Source organism: Oryzias melastigma, linkage group LG8 (assembly GCF_002922805.2).
Source record: "Oryzias melastigma strain HK-1 linkage group LG8, ASM292280v2, whole genome shotgun sequence".
NCBI lineage: Eukaryota > Metazoa > Chordata > Actinopteri > Beloniformes > Adrianichthyidae > Oryzias > Oryzias melastigma.
The window spans coordinates 1,457,045-1,471,515 of record NC_050519.1 but is presented as its reverse complement, the minus strand read 5'-3'; the positions used below and the strand labels follow the sequence as shown (position 1 = coordinate 1,471,515).

At 40.6% G+C, this 14,471-nt stretch overlaps 1 protein-coding gene and 1 long non-coding RNA gene across 2 annotated transcripts in view; one reads left to right on the top strand and one right to left on the bottom strand.

The window, feature by feature from the left end:
* Positions 1–14,471, top strand: part of LOC112146360 (protein shisa-6) — a 101,970-nt gene that overhangs the window by 45,744 nt on the left and 41,755 nt on the right. The gene's annotated exons all lie outside the window — the stretch shown is intronic.
* On the bottom strand, positions 698–14,333 carry LOC112146362. Its single transcript, XR_002919256.2, has 3 exons — positions 14,235–14,333; positions 3,543–3,757; positions 698–1,269 (listed from the first exon to the last, which is right to left on the bottom strand). It is a non-coding gene; the product is annotated as an uncharacterized LOC112146362 (long non-coding RNA).

Here is a 14,471-nt window from a genome sequence, read left to right as displayed (position 1 = left end):
GAGGGTCTGCTGGGGACGTGTGGCTAAACCCTCCATCTTCAATCCCCACATCCAGTGGAGCTTCAAACCGGTACTGAGGGAGGCTGGAGGCATCGAGTCAAAGTGGACCGTGTTCTCCACCTCCATTGTTTCTGCTGATGTTCAGACCGTGGTTGCGAGGTCTCTGGTGCCTGTCGTGGTGGCGATCCCTGAAGGGACGTTGTCCAGCTGAAGGAGTTCTACCAGCCTGGCTGGATTATGAGACTCCAGAGGCAGCTGGGATTTGGGGTTTGGAGGCTAAATCTGGCCATGAAGAAGGACTATCGGTTGGCCTTGAGGAGGTTCTCCCAAACCATGCGGCGCCAGGAGGGGAAAGTAGTTTTTTGCAGACACCATTTTTGGTGCAGGTAAGGAGCTGTTGAGTTTGACTGAGGAGATTGTTTGATACTTCAAGGATCTCCTCAATCCTGCTGACACACCTCCTCTTGAGGAAGCAGAGGCTGAGGAAGTTAAGGGGGGGGGGGCTGTCCATCAATGGAAACCATTGAAGTGATCAATGGTTTTCACAACTTTTACATTTTTATCAATAATAGTTCCATAGATCAATACTGTCGGTGTAACCCTTCAGGTTGAGTTTGCAATCTCATCTTACGTCAGTCTTGCTGTTGTCATGCCAACCTTTTATGAGGGAGATGAAGGCAATGGTTTCATTTTGTCATTTTTTTTAATTTCTTTCTTTTTTTCATTTGTTAAGGAAAGTTTGACCAATTTTAGATTGTTAAATGTTTTTTATTAGTTCAGATGTCACCAGGGAAGCAATTAAATCAGTTGCAATATTGCTCGTTATTCGTTAGTTGTAGATTGACACCGTAAAAGTAATAATTATAACAAAAACAACAATTTTATGTCTCCAAAGATGTTTATTACTGCAAATACAAAGCTTTGAGTAAATAAACAGGAAATTAGATGTTTTTTTTTTTTTTTAGAAAACTCACTGTACTTTATCCCTAGTAAAGTGTTTGGATGTGAGACTAAAACCACTGAAGGTTCTGTGACGCATCAAAACTTTATTGAACGTGTCTCTGCGTCACAAAACTGCTGCTCTGCAGCACGAGGGTGAAGGAGGTTTGAATGTGGGACTTCAGAAGTGTTGATCTCCAGCGGTGCAGAGCAACCTTCCGCTGGAGTCTCCGGGGGTTTCATGCACTTTTCACATTCTATTCATCCAACATCTGAACCTGATCTGCTTTTCCTTCTGAGCCGTCTCCAGCCTGCTGTCGGAAATCAAGACTGAAGAAGAGTAGAACAAAACAACAAAGATCTATGCTCATGTTCTAATAAAACACTATGTTAAAGTCACACTCCGTTTATTTATTGTTGTATTATAAATGTTTTCCCAAGGGTCTTTTAATTATAATTTTGCGGTTTTTGTCTAAAATTAAAAAGCCTGTGTCGTTTTGTAAGACATTTTTTATGCAGAGCAGCAGGAGCTCATTAGAAATTCACTTTTGGGTTGTGGGAAATAGGGGAGCTTGATAAAACTGATTAATCGATTTGAATCTATCTAAGTTTAATAGATCAATAATCAATCCATAAAAGTAGAGATCGCTCTAACACATAAAGCTAAAGTCCACCAACTTGATGCTAACGTATAATGGGATTTCACATAGGACGGCTAATGCTAACGCTAGGCCGACCTAAACATACATTGGTGACCAAATTAACATCTTTATAAACTCAGGAATGAATTCTTCACACTCTTTTAAGGAAATATGTTTAAAGTAACCATTTGTGTTCTAAAACATAATTTTTGCTCATTCTTTTTGAAAAAAGTGTTCTGCTATTGCACGATCGCCACCTTGACCAAACTGAAACGCCCTCCAGGAGAAGCAGAACAATCGTTGGAACTTCTGCGTTTGAGAATCCATGTAACTCTATGCTATTAACAGTCTCATTATAATTTCATGAATATTTTTTACAGTATGTGAACTGTATCAGATTAATATAAATATTATTTCTAAACAAATGTGTATAAATGTGTAAACTCAAAAATTGAATTGAATTAGGATTAAAAGAATTAAAAAAAAACACAAAAAAAAAACGTTAATTTAAACAATTCTGGAAATTATTATTGATACCCGGCCTTAGTGGGAGGGACTGTTGGCATGGAAGTTAGCCTCACTTATTTCCCAGCATTCCTTTGTTTGATGTCTCGCGACAATCCTAAACTAACATTAACGTATAGCAGAAAAAAAAAAGAAAAAAAAGGTGAGAAATATTGGAGCTATCCAGCTGCAGCAGATGGCAGCTCAGATAAAGGAAATAAAGACTTTTGTGGATCTTTAGAACTGTAGCGGAGCATGGAGACTTCGGCCCGCCCAAACCCGAGCTTCTTCAAACCGCGGGTTTTCATCTGCTCCTGATCAAACTCGATTTGAAAAAAAAGAAATACTCAGAAACACAGTTTTAAACTTAAATTTTTGTATATCATGAGAAAAATGCTGCAAGAACATCTTAAAAATACCATTTAGATAGATCTACAATTGATTAAAAATATACTGTCATTTTACACAAGAAGGTTAAATCTGAAACAAAGTTTAATGCTAAACAAAATGAAAAAAATTCTTAGCACTAAAGTAGCTTTACATCAAATATTTGGAGAAATAGTTTGATGATGCTCAACAATTTTCAAAGATATTTTTCTTTATTAACATTCAGTTATTATTAAGCTACACAACACTTAAAATTGGTATAAATCGCAGAAACTGGAAATTTAATATTATGTACTGACAATTTCCCAAATAAAAAATCTGGATATTCTAAAAAAAAAACTACATGACCTAAAGAAAATTGTGATGAATTGAACTAAAACATGTAAAAATACCTTAAGCAGCAAAGAATTGTAAACATTTAAGCCTTTATTGGTGAATAATCTGATGAATATTTTAAATAAGACGAGAATAAATGCTCAGACTATTCAGTCATTCTACGTCCTAAAGTCTATTTTCACTGTTCAATTAGCTAAACGATGATAAACAAATCAAGAAGTAATGAGGTAACACAAGTGCAAAGAAAGAAAAGGTGAATTTCTGTGTGGAATGTCAGACTGTGGTGTTCATGTCACGACGATTCCAAACCTGCTGCCACAAAAGAACCTCCAAACGCCTCATTTATGGACCTTTAAAGGTTTTTCTATTCATTCAAAACACGTCCAAATTTCCCTCAGTTATCACGACCTTTCAATGGAGGAAACGCATTTATTGTGTCTGTCTGCGCACCTTAATCAATTAAACGTGTAAGCTTTTAAGCTGTCTCATCTGTGATACGCATAACCGCGACCTCATTACCGAGGCTTTGTGTTGGATCACAAACACACCTTCATCTTTGAATTATTCCTTCTGAGGCTTTAAGGGAAAAACCAGAAACTCTCAAACCACAAAGGGAAAAAAAACAAACAAAAGGCATCCCATCATCCTCTGCGTGAAACGTGTCGACCACAACCTTTAGAGGAAAAGGTGCCAAGAGGAGAAGGAAACGTGACCTTTCTGCAGCTCAGAACAGACCTTAGATGTGTTGTTTTTCAATCTGCGCCGCATCCTCGGACTCCATTTCCAAGAGCGAGCTCCGCTGTCAAGACTGGAGTGTGCGCCTGATGTGGGAAAGGACAATCTCCTTGTTTTTGCTTGATAATTGGATGCTTGCCTGCCCTCCGCAGGTTCTAGGACAACATTTCTATATTTCTACGGACGTGTCCAGATTTCAGCAGAGAGATGCTGACCTATTTGGGAAAAAACGTGTTAGATTGAACATTTAAAGACTTTTTGAAGTATCTAATTAACCCATTAGTGCTCGTTCACACCAACAGGTTTAATTTGTTGGTGACAATCTGTATAATTGGTTTATCTTCAGCTCCAATGAAATGGTCAGTTTTTCCTGATACGACAGAAACTGTCATTAAGCAGTGATTGGTCCGAGACGGTTTGAGTCCTCGTTTCTATGGCAACCACTCCTACCAATCAGGTGTGAAGAAAGAAATTCCCAGAAGTCTTTGCAAAATCTAGCGTGCATCGATGCTTACTCCATTAGCTAGATTAGCGAATATAGACCACAGTGCATTGTGGTTAAACAATTTTTGCCAAAAAAAAAACGTTTTGAAATGTAATTTTTTATGAATAAACCATCCATATTTTCGTCATCAGAACACAATGGAGTCACAAGTAGACGTCGTAAAACGTTTATATTGATTCGATTTTCACTTTGTGAAATCAGGAACGTCAGATCTGCCGTTTAGAAAAAAAGAAAAGGTTACCATGGTGTCCAAATAGCTTTTAAAATCCAGGACACTAGATAGTGCCGCACTTCATAGATTTTTAGTAGTTAAGGATTGGGGGGGGTGCGGACACGGCCTAGGAGATACGGACTGTTTTCTTCTTGCTCCTTGATGTCTTGGTTGATCAATACCTCAACCTATTGAGCAACACTTGGACCTGCACGATTGTTCGAGGCATTTCGGTCCACTTCCATCTTTGGTTTGCTCCTGAATGTCCAGTGTGTGAAACCAGACCAAAGGAAGGACTAAAACCTGTTGTAGTCTCTACATTAGCATCTTCCTGAAAACATGAGGATCTAGTCGGTTTTAGGCTAGGCCTGCACAATAAACCGAAAAGTTAGTGTCATCGCGGTATCAGGCCAGTGATACCGATGATACAAAAATGATCCGAACCGGGACTCTGAAACCTTTACACGATCCGAACCGTGAGTTTAGTGATCCGTTACACCCCTAATGTTGGTTATTTGGAGATACTTTGTTTTCAGGACGGGCGACTTTCTCCAAACACAAGTACTATGTAAAACATGCAGAAAACTACAAGTTATGTAAATAGAACTATCACAGTGAAATGGAAATGTATTTGTTGCAAGTCATACCGTCATCGCAGTTTCAGACTCGGATATTTTTCTCATACTGTCCGACCCTTTTTTAGGCCGATGAATGCTAGCAGCTAGCAGCTAAAAGTTCAGCCTCGACTGTTGTGGTTGTGGACAGTCTTGGCTCTTTTTTTGCCTGTTTTTCTGTCTCATGTGAGTGATTTGTGTTCTTAAAGTCCTTGCTGGTGTTTGCTACAGCCTGATGGTGGTAAAGCAGAGATCTGTGGCTGGAGACACGCTGGTTTTCTTACAAAGCTTCATGTGACATCTCGTTCCTCTGATCTGTACTCAAATAAACTTAAGTTTGTGGTCATCCTGGTAATCCTGGTAAACTGAGGTTGGTTTTTCTGTCGGAAAACGTTCAGAGTTTGAACCTTTGAAGTCTTGAAGAACAGAATCCTGTGATGATCTATTGTCGCTATAATTTAGTTTAGAGAAATGAGTTGTTAAGAACCGAACCCCATCAGATGCTGGCCATTTTCCCAGACTGCCTGTAATTGTTTCCTCAGATCTTCTGCAGAAAAGAGATTGAGGTTTTGTGTGACCGACCGACATTTGATCTTCTGTAATGTTCTGCTCACCTCCTTCCTAATATCTCTCAAAACAAATCAAAACTTCAACCCCTGAGCAATCTGTCAGGTTCTTATGTCTTAGATGTCTCAGCATGTGCTGGCACAGGAAGACGATGATCTGGAGAACGCAGCTTCAGCCTGACCTTGGATGAGTCTAAATGAAGCCATGAAGGGCCACAGTCGAGGTCTAACTGTTGATTCATGAAAGTGATCAAACAAAAACTCTAAACCTTCAGTGAGGTTAGTCAGCAGATCAGCAGAAATCAAATCTCCACAGTTTACAATGAACCAGAGAAACCATTCTTGCTTCCTGTCACATCACGTAAAGTTCAAAGAATTGTTCATCTGTTTACTGAGATCCTCATGACGTCCATTTTTACCCACATATCTCCATTTTTCTCACATACTGATCTTTTCTCGCCCACTTCCTCCAACAATATCCGTGTGGGCGGGGCTACACACGCTAAAAAGCAAACATTGATCTGTCTAATCTGGTTTCTACGGACTTTTATAAAAACGTTTTTCTAATTATTTGACTCTTGAAGTGAGTTAATTTTAAAGTGAATCAAACTCAGTTTCTAGTTGAGATATTTCTACATTAATGAACTCTTGCTTCCTGACACAAATCAGTCTAAAAAACCTTATAAAACTCCATTAATGACTTTGTTTGATGAAACGAAATGATGTCGAGTTTCCACAGAGGAGCCATGCTTGAAATGTTTTTTCAAATCTAAAAATCAGGAGTTAATGACTTCATTATTGCAAGAGAAACCAGCAATTTATTGTGAAATTAAGCCTGTAAATCCTCACAGTAATTTGACTTTATTGGCTGTAATGGGAACATGTTTGACTCCCAGAATTCATAGCTGCAATATTTCCACATCTTTCCAACCTGCGGGTCCTCAGACTTTGTTGCTTTTAATTTTTCCATTTGTTAGCCGCCTGGTAAACTGGTGTGTTGGTATTTCCTTTGTGGGATGAACCATCACTCTGTAAACGGGGAGGTAAAAGAATGCAACAGGAGAACTTCAAAAACATACAGCAAATGAGAGAAATTGACTTCTTATTCCTACATTTTTGAGAGGGATCTAATAGTCTTCATGTAGACTATGAATTAAAAGATCTCATTGACGAGCAGCTGTTCTAGACTGAAGGACCAGATTTTTTTCACAATGTAACCCCTCCGACAAACTCAAAAATTCACCAACATTTGCTCACTCTCAGTACCCAGTGGAGTCGAATGTTCAGAGTGAAGAAACCCCCCCTTTATAAAGATGACATCACAGCAGAAGATAAAGTGGAACATTAGGGTCAGTTTACCAGCAAAAAGTAAATAAATGAAGTACGACTTAAATCTGGTAAATTTACAAAAAAGAAGTCATAAAATTGAAATTTAGATAATAAAGTTGCATATGACTTAAAAAGCCATAGGCTAAATTTTCTTTTCTTCTCGTAAATGTACGTTTTAAAGTCATAAATTTATTACTTAAAATCATGTTAAATTACAGGAAAAAAGTCATAAATTTACAAGATTTAAAATAATACATTTACGAAAATGTACGAGTTTAAAAAGTTGTAAATTTTTGAGAAAAAGTAATACGTTTACGACTTTAAAACTTGTAAATTTACGAGAAGAAAATTGAAAATTTATAAGAAAGTCATATATTTATGACTTTGAAACTCGTACGTTTATGAGAAAAAAGTTGTAAATCTACGAAAAAAATTAAGTCGTAAATTTACGATTTATTAATAAAACTTTTTTTTTTCTTTTTGGTGGCCCTAATAGTCTTTTATGGTGCTCAAAAAACATTTCAACATCCAAACACACGTGTCAGGGATATCCAAAGGAAGTTTTAAAATTATGGGATGGCCTCAAGACCTACCGCTTGGCGGCCATTTTGTGGCAAAGTGTGAAATTTGCAGATCTTTGCAAAGCACCTGCAGGACATACAATATAATGTATGTATTGAATGATTGTTTGGCTTTCTGTGACAAAAGGTTTTTTCCAGCTGTGAACTCATCATTTAAGGTGAACATCTTTAACAAGTGACCTGATTAACCAACTGCAGTTTTATGGCTCACAAAGAGTACAGGTGAGCAATTGACTTAAACCAGGTCGCCTCAACAAAACACCACCAGGGAGCGTGTCAAACAAGCGACACAGTCCACAGTCGGTCCAGTGTCAAAGACTTGTCCTCGGGTTACTTTTTGTCTGGTTGTTTTTGCCTTTTTACCAAAAACTGGAGACTGAGAGGAGATGAAGAGATCATCAGCATCTCCACGCTTCACTCAGTGGTTGATCATCAAACGAGGGCGGATCATCGCCTCAGGGTGTTTTGTTCATCTCCAACTCGTCTCTCTTCAGAAGTGAAGCAGATGTTATGTCAGTCAACCCAAGGAGGCTTTGATTTTAACATTCTTAGAAGAAAAAAACAAACTATTTAAGAAAGCAGATTCTCGGTCTCTGAGTTCATAAACATCCTGGATTTGAATGTGGTGCTCAGCCAAAGCAGGAAAGTGCATGACAATTTGAACAAATCTGTTATCGCACGGTTTTTCGCTAGTTTAACCTCATTTATCATTTGAACACTGATGAGCAGCTTTGGTCAGCCAATCAGGAAGCAGGAAGCAAAGTCGAGGCGCAGCTCGATTAATACATTTATATAAATTAAATAAATATATTTTTAAGCTATAAAAAAGCAACTACAGAAAAACAAGTTTTAAATTGAGAATAGTTGGAGTGGCAAAAAATTGTCTTAAAATCCAGATGTTATACTTTGTGTTCACACATTTCCACCTTCTTTGTGTGTCCATCATTTTCTAATTGTGTCTCTCTCTCAAATTGCAAGACAAAGTAAAATCTTATATATTCTTGAGACCATTATCTACTTTTATCAGGTAAATCTGGAGCAAAGTAATGACTTTATTTTGATATTATTTTGATGGTCTTTTAGATTTTAAAACATCAAGAGTTTCAGAACAAGATAAGGTAACATGAAGTTTTGTAGCATAAATAATTGCAATAATAGTTGTAAATTGTGTGAATCTTCCTTGTGATTTTCCATTGAATTTGCTCCTGAAAGCCCATTTTTGTGCGTTGTTCTTTTGTGTTTCTTTGTTGCGATGCAGCAGAGGATTTTCCTCCTCCAGCGCCGCTGCTTCTGTCAGGAGAAATTGCCGGTGTTGTACTGAAGTAATGACCCCGCCGTGTTCAGGACTGCAGTTCAGGTTCACGCTCGGCTCAAACCAAACGACTTCCCAAAGTTTTCTGAGCTGAATGTTAACTTTTGGAAAGAAAAGAAAATGGTTTGGTAACATCCAGCTGTGTCAGACTCTTCAAACACAAACCGATGGGTGTAGCTTCTGTTTCCCCATCCATTAAATGCTGCTGCTACTGAGACAAAGAGACCCGGACATCCATCAACTCCCGAGAGAGTTCAGCGGGATCATCCCTCCAATATGAAAACATCCACCCGTATCACCTCCAGGAGAAGGGTCCACATCCCCTCAGCTGTGAGTCTCCACTCTGACTTTAGCTCGTTCCATCAGCATTACAGGAGATGTCAGGAGTTAGCAAACGTTCAAACCGTTTATGCTGAAGGCCAACAAGGTTGTTAAATCAAAGAACTGTCAGCATGAAACCACAATTTATGAACAACGAGAACATCGTTAGTGGAGAAGCCAAAGCATCAGACGGAGATGAGTTCATGTTACTGCAGACACCACATGTTTCAACAACACATTCTCATGGCTGTTCCCATTCAATCAGGGGTCCCGGACCTCAGGGCCACAAACCAGAACCGGTCCCTAACCCAGTACCGGTTCGTGTCTTGTACTGTTTCCGTTACTGCATCCAGTCCGCGTCTGGGCCCAATTTGCCCCTGGTACTGCATCTGTTACAGGCACTGGACACGAACCGGTACCAGAGGTGGTACCAGGCACTAACTGGGCCCAGACACGGTGCAGGACGTGAACTGGTGCCGGGTTAGTGTACCGGTAACTGTACTGGACATGGTACCAGATGCTGGACCAGACCCAACCTGGTGCCAGACGCAGTCCAGTGCCAGGTTAGGGTACCAGAACTGGACACGTTCTGAGGACCAGTCCGTGTCCGGTGCCACAATCAGCACCGCGTGCTGAGGGTTGCGTACCGTTAAATTTTACAAACAGCCCGCATGTCAAAAAACGACGAGTTGGGGAAACCCAAAACATGACTCAGAGGGGTCCTTAACCAAACGTCAATGTGTGTCAACTTGGGGATGAGAATATGCTGGTTTCATCCACCGGCCATCCATTTTTTCTGTGCTTTTGAGCAAATACTCCTAACTCCTGGTTTTGATGCTGGTCATATGTTAACTGTGCCAGAGCGATCTACCAATGCTAGTATGTATTAATTTCTATCAGCAACATGAGGAACAGGTAAACGTGGTTTATATTGTCGTTAACTGGTAAAAGTTTGAGGGAATTCTTGACATAATGAGACGGAAATCCCAGTTTTCAGGTAGCAACGTCAACCTTTCCGCAAGAGTGTGGATCCTAACCCACAAAAGACGTCCCACCTTTACCTGACAAAGAATGTACACCTCAGATCCAAAGGTGTTCACGCCCAGCAGCAGCTTTAAACTTAACCAAGCTTGTATCTCAGCGAGGAGAACAACACCACATCATCTGCAAAGAGACTGACAACACAACAACACAAGGACCAGGTATCTGGATTTTCACTAGTTCACAATTCCATTCAGCACAGCTCCAAACCAGTTTACTTTTCCTAAGGAAACGGGCTTTGCATTAATAATGATTTAAAATGAATACAGTTGTAAATTTTTTACATTGAAAATTTACTGAAAACATTTTTGCCTGAAAAAGAAACAAGATATTCCTTTAAAATAAATCGATTCGTGGATTTGATTCGATGAAAGTTCTTGTTCATCCAAGGAACATTCTCTTGAAGTTGAGTCATGGTATGTAGACTTAAATCTTGTCTCTGTAGTTTTTCATGATTCATCTAAGTGGCTTCATTAGTCTGAGTGTTCCTGGGTCAGCTTCAGGTCATGGATTTGGTTAATCAAATTTGCATTTTCTGAGAAATTATTACTTAAATTTAAAGTATTATCTTAACATTTTTTTGGCCATGCTGATAAATTCTGGCCCACATATAAAACCAGATTACAGACGGGAAGGAACTCTAACAGTCTGCCATTCAACCAGAACACCGTGGCAAACCCACTTCTGACCAAACTGGCTCTGATTGACCCTTAACTGCCCAAAAGACAAGATAAAAAAGAAGCATTTTGGAAATCCCATAGAGTTCCTGTGTGACCAGAACCCACAAGGTTCAACATGAGTCTGAGGTTCATCGGTGGACTGGAACCTCGACATGTTCAGTTGGAAAACCATCTTCGATAAAGCCCAATCTTGCTGGTCCTGAAGGGTCTGGAGGTTGCACAGATCCACGTCAGCCCAACATCTCCAGGATTCTGAAGCCTTCGACCACCTCAGCTGTCTTCCGTGGAAAATCCTTCCTGTTTGATCTGTTAGTTTGAAACCCTGGTGCACCAGAGGTCTGAGCTAATGATGCTCAGAGCCTTCCCTCGTGTCTCTTGCATGTTGGCGAGAAGAAAACCATTTCAAAAAAGGAAATATTTTTCCATGTCTGACAGTAAATTAGAGGAAAGTTTCTCCGTGTTTGGTCATTTATGATTCCACCTTTTCCGTCTAATTAGTTGAATTCCACGTGAAATTGGTCACAGGAGACAATCAGAAGAAATAGAAATGAAGGAATTTGGGTCAAGTCCCACCTCAGAGATGGAGAACAGCTTCCTTCTCTTCTTGAGCCAGAATTAAACTCCTGTTTTTGCGTTTTCGCTGCAGTTCTTTAGAGAGTGTTGAGCATGTAAAGGAGCTGCATTACCTGGGCCAACAGGAGCCGCGGTGACCATCACGGCTCACATTAGATTAGACCAAGCTTCTTTCATTCTTCCCCAGGGCCACATTCATCTTGTGGCAGTCACCCAATATTGACTGTAATGGTGACAAATGCGGTCTGCATGGTTCAACACTTTACAGCTTACAGTGTGTTCCACTGTATAAGGCCAGTTCATTACTGGAATTCATTAGGAGAGCCGGACAGACTCCTGCAAGATTTGAAAGGCACCAATTTACTTTAACAATATGCAAGGCTCCTCTAATCCCTTTACTGTAGGCCTCATCAGTGGAACGGACGGCTGCGGGTATGGAGCCATGAATCTTTAACCAGCCCCGCCCCTTTTGCTTGTTTTAAAACACCCCTGGTTGGAGAAGTTGCTTTGCTGGCAGGGCTGAAATGTGCAGCGGAGGCTCTGGAGTTAATCCCTGACAGTCGCCGCTCAGTCATCTGGGTCGCGCTGCAGCAGGTGAGGCGGAGGCGGTTCTGTCCTGTTGGCTCTGAGGCCCCTCAGCAGAGCCTCTCATTTTCTGAAGCTCCAGTTTGCGGCTTCCTGCGGTGCCTGGTGTCGGTGCTCGACCCCCAGCCTCATGCGCTGCCCTAGTTAAAGGGGTATTTTAAGACTTCCCACACGGGTTCATTCGCCCTTATCTCCCTCTCAAGTTCAGCTGTTTTCCTCTTGAAGCATTCTTCAGTGTCGGAGCACAGGAAGGACCTCCTGCGCCACCGTCCTGCTGAAGGAGACCTGATCCTTCATGACGCCGCCAGAAAAACTGCTGCCTAACATGTAGGTCATTTCACTTCAGCGGGAAAAGGTTTAGTTGAGTTCTCAAACCAAAAACACCGTTAACAGCAAGCATAGTTATTGCTCAAGAAGACTGTTTTCCAGCTTCTTTTTTCATTTCAAAACTTAGTTTGATTTTCCGACTTCCAACAGTTTAAGCCACTGAACCAACACATTCTAACTCCCAACTCGTCATACATGGAGGTATGGTTCAGGGACCCTACAGGTCCCTTTTTGACGTTTTGAGTGTCCCCATTAAATCAGGGGCCCTAACCTCCATAGTACCGGATCGAAGGCTTCGATTGAGGGCTTGTTATCAGGAAAATATGCATATGTTTTTTAGGGGTCCCCAACCCTCGGGACGCAGACTGGTATCCTAACTCGGTACCTTAACTATAACCCTTTCATGAGGGTTAAGGTTAAGCTCGTCAAAAAACGACACGTTGGGGACACCCAAAACATGTCGATGACAAAACGATGAGGAGTTGTGAGTGAGAATGAAAGCAGACGTCACGATTCGGATGACGGATTTTGCCTTCCTCCAAAGTGTTGGTGCACAGATCGGAGTCAGTGGGGATGCCATTAGGATCATATTTAGGAACATTTTACTTTATTAGACAGGAAAAAACTAAAATAATATTCCACCAACATGAAAGCCTTCACTTTAACCCTTTAAGATCAGAGCTGTAGATCCACTGTTTACATTCGTTTGACCACCGGAACTCTTCCAACCATTTACGCATTTGAAGTAACTCCAGTGGATTCTGAAGCGGAGAAAATTAAACTTGTGAGCTGCAGGGTGAACTACGCTCGGGAAACATTTGGTGGTTTAACCCTCAATCCGACCACTTAATGCTGAGGGTCAAATGGAGGAATTGGGTCCCATTTCTAGAGTCTTTGGTAATGCTCTGGCCTGGATTTGAACTCATGACCTTCCAGTCTCAGGGTGGACACTCTACCATAAGGCCACAAAGCTGGTTAGCAACTTTGTGCTGATATGCGACATTTTACAGTAGTGAAATGAGTTCTCAATCAATGTAAATCAACCGATTGCGTTTGTAGATTGTTGCATAATGGCACAGAACTCTCCATGTCAGAATCAGATGATTCATGTAGATCACATAAACCACAAATGTTTTATGGTGGATCAAAGACCATGTGCTATTCAGGTGTTGCTGGCTATGTTCAACTCAAAGCACGTGACCGCAGTCTCTTACTTTTTAAAATCATCCAATGGGAAGCAACCTACAGACTGTCAGTCAACTTAATCTAATAGAAAAATCTTCTTACCCTGAAACACTTCTTCTTTGGGGCAAATTTAAGAAGAGCAACTTGATCTATTCAACAGCAACAATGTGAATATATTTTAGTGCGTGTGTCTAGTTTTGAATTAAACTTAACCTTTTACACCAGAGCTTCAGCTCCAGTGTTGATATTCTTTGAGTTACAGGTATTCCAACACAATATGCAACACTTAGCAGTACAAAAGTTAGTACTCAGTTAACGTGAACAGACAGATTCGGACATGAAGAAAAGCAGCTTTGCTTTGGTATGCAACACTTAACAGTTGTAACATGTTTACACAATTAGAATCATTCCGACGGATTCTTAAGTGGAGAAAAATATCTTTGCTGCAGTTTTTACGCACTTAATGTAATTCCAAGAGATTTCGACAGAGAGAATAGTAGCTTTGAGTTGGGATGCAACACTTAGCAATGGTGAAGTTTTTACGCAGTTAACATAAACCAGCAGATTCGGATGTGGAGAAAAGCTGCTTTCTTAGCTTCAGAATCCGTTGGAATTACGTTAATGACGTAAACAATCATAGATTCACGTTGGTTTGTAGAGCTTATTTTCTGTCACCAGCGACAGCTCCGGGGTTAAAGGATGAACTTGTTGCAGGTGACGAAGACACAGCGACTCCTCTTTTCTACTTGTTAGAAGAAGAAAATTTCCAAAGAACAGTCCAGTCGATGTTAGATGTCACTGAAATGACCTCATTTCAAGTGTGTTAGCGTTTTTAGTGAAACCATAGAAAAGTGTGACCTACCTGACATTTCTGTGATCCTGTGGGCATTTGAAGGTGGTTGCTATGGAAACGGTTGAAACATACTCGACTCAGAGGGACGACAGTTGCTACAGGCGTTCACAAGCGGCAGACCTGAACAAAAGTTTACGGTTGCTATGGACTCATCGGCTTCAAGGATGGTCTGTGGTATGTCATCTTCTGCGGTGGCTCACTGTTTGAGTGGCCAACGGAGGGAAGCATATTATGGGCTGGAGCCAT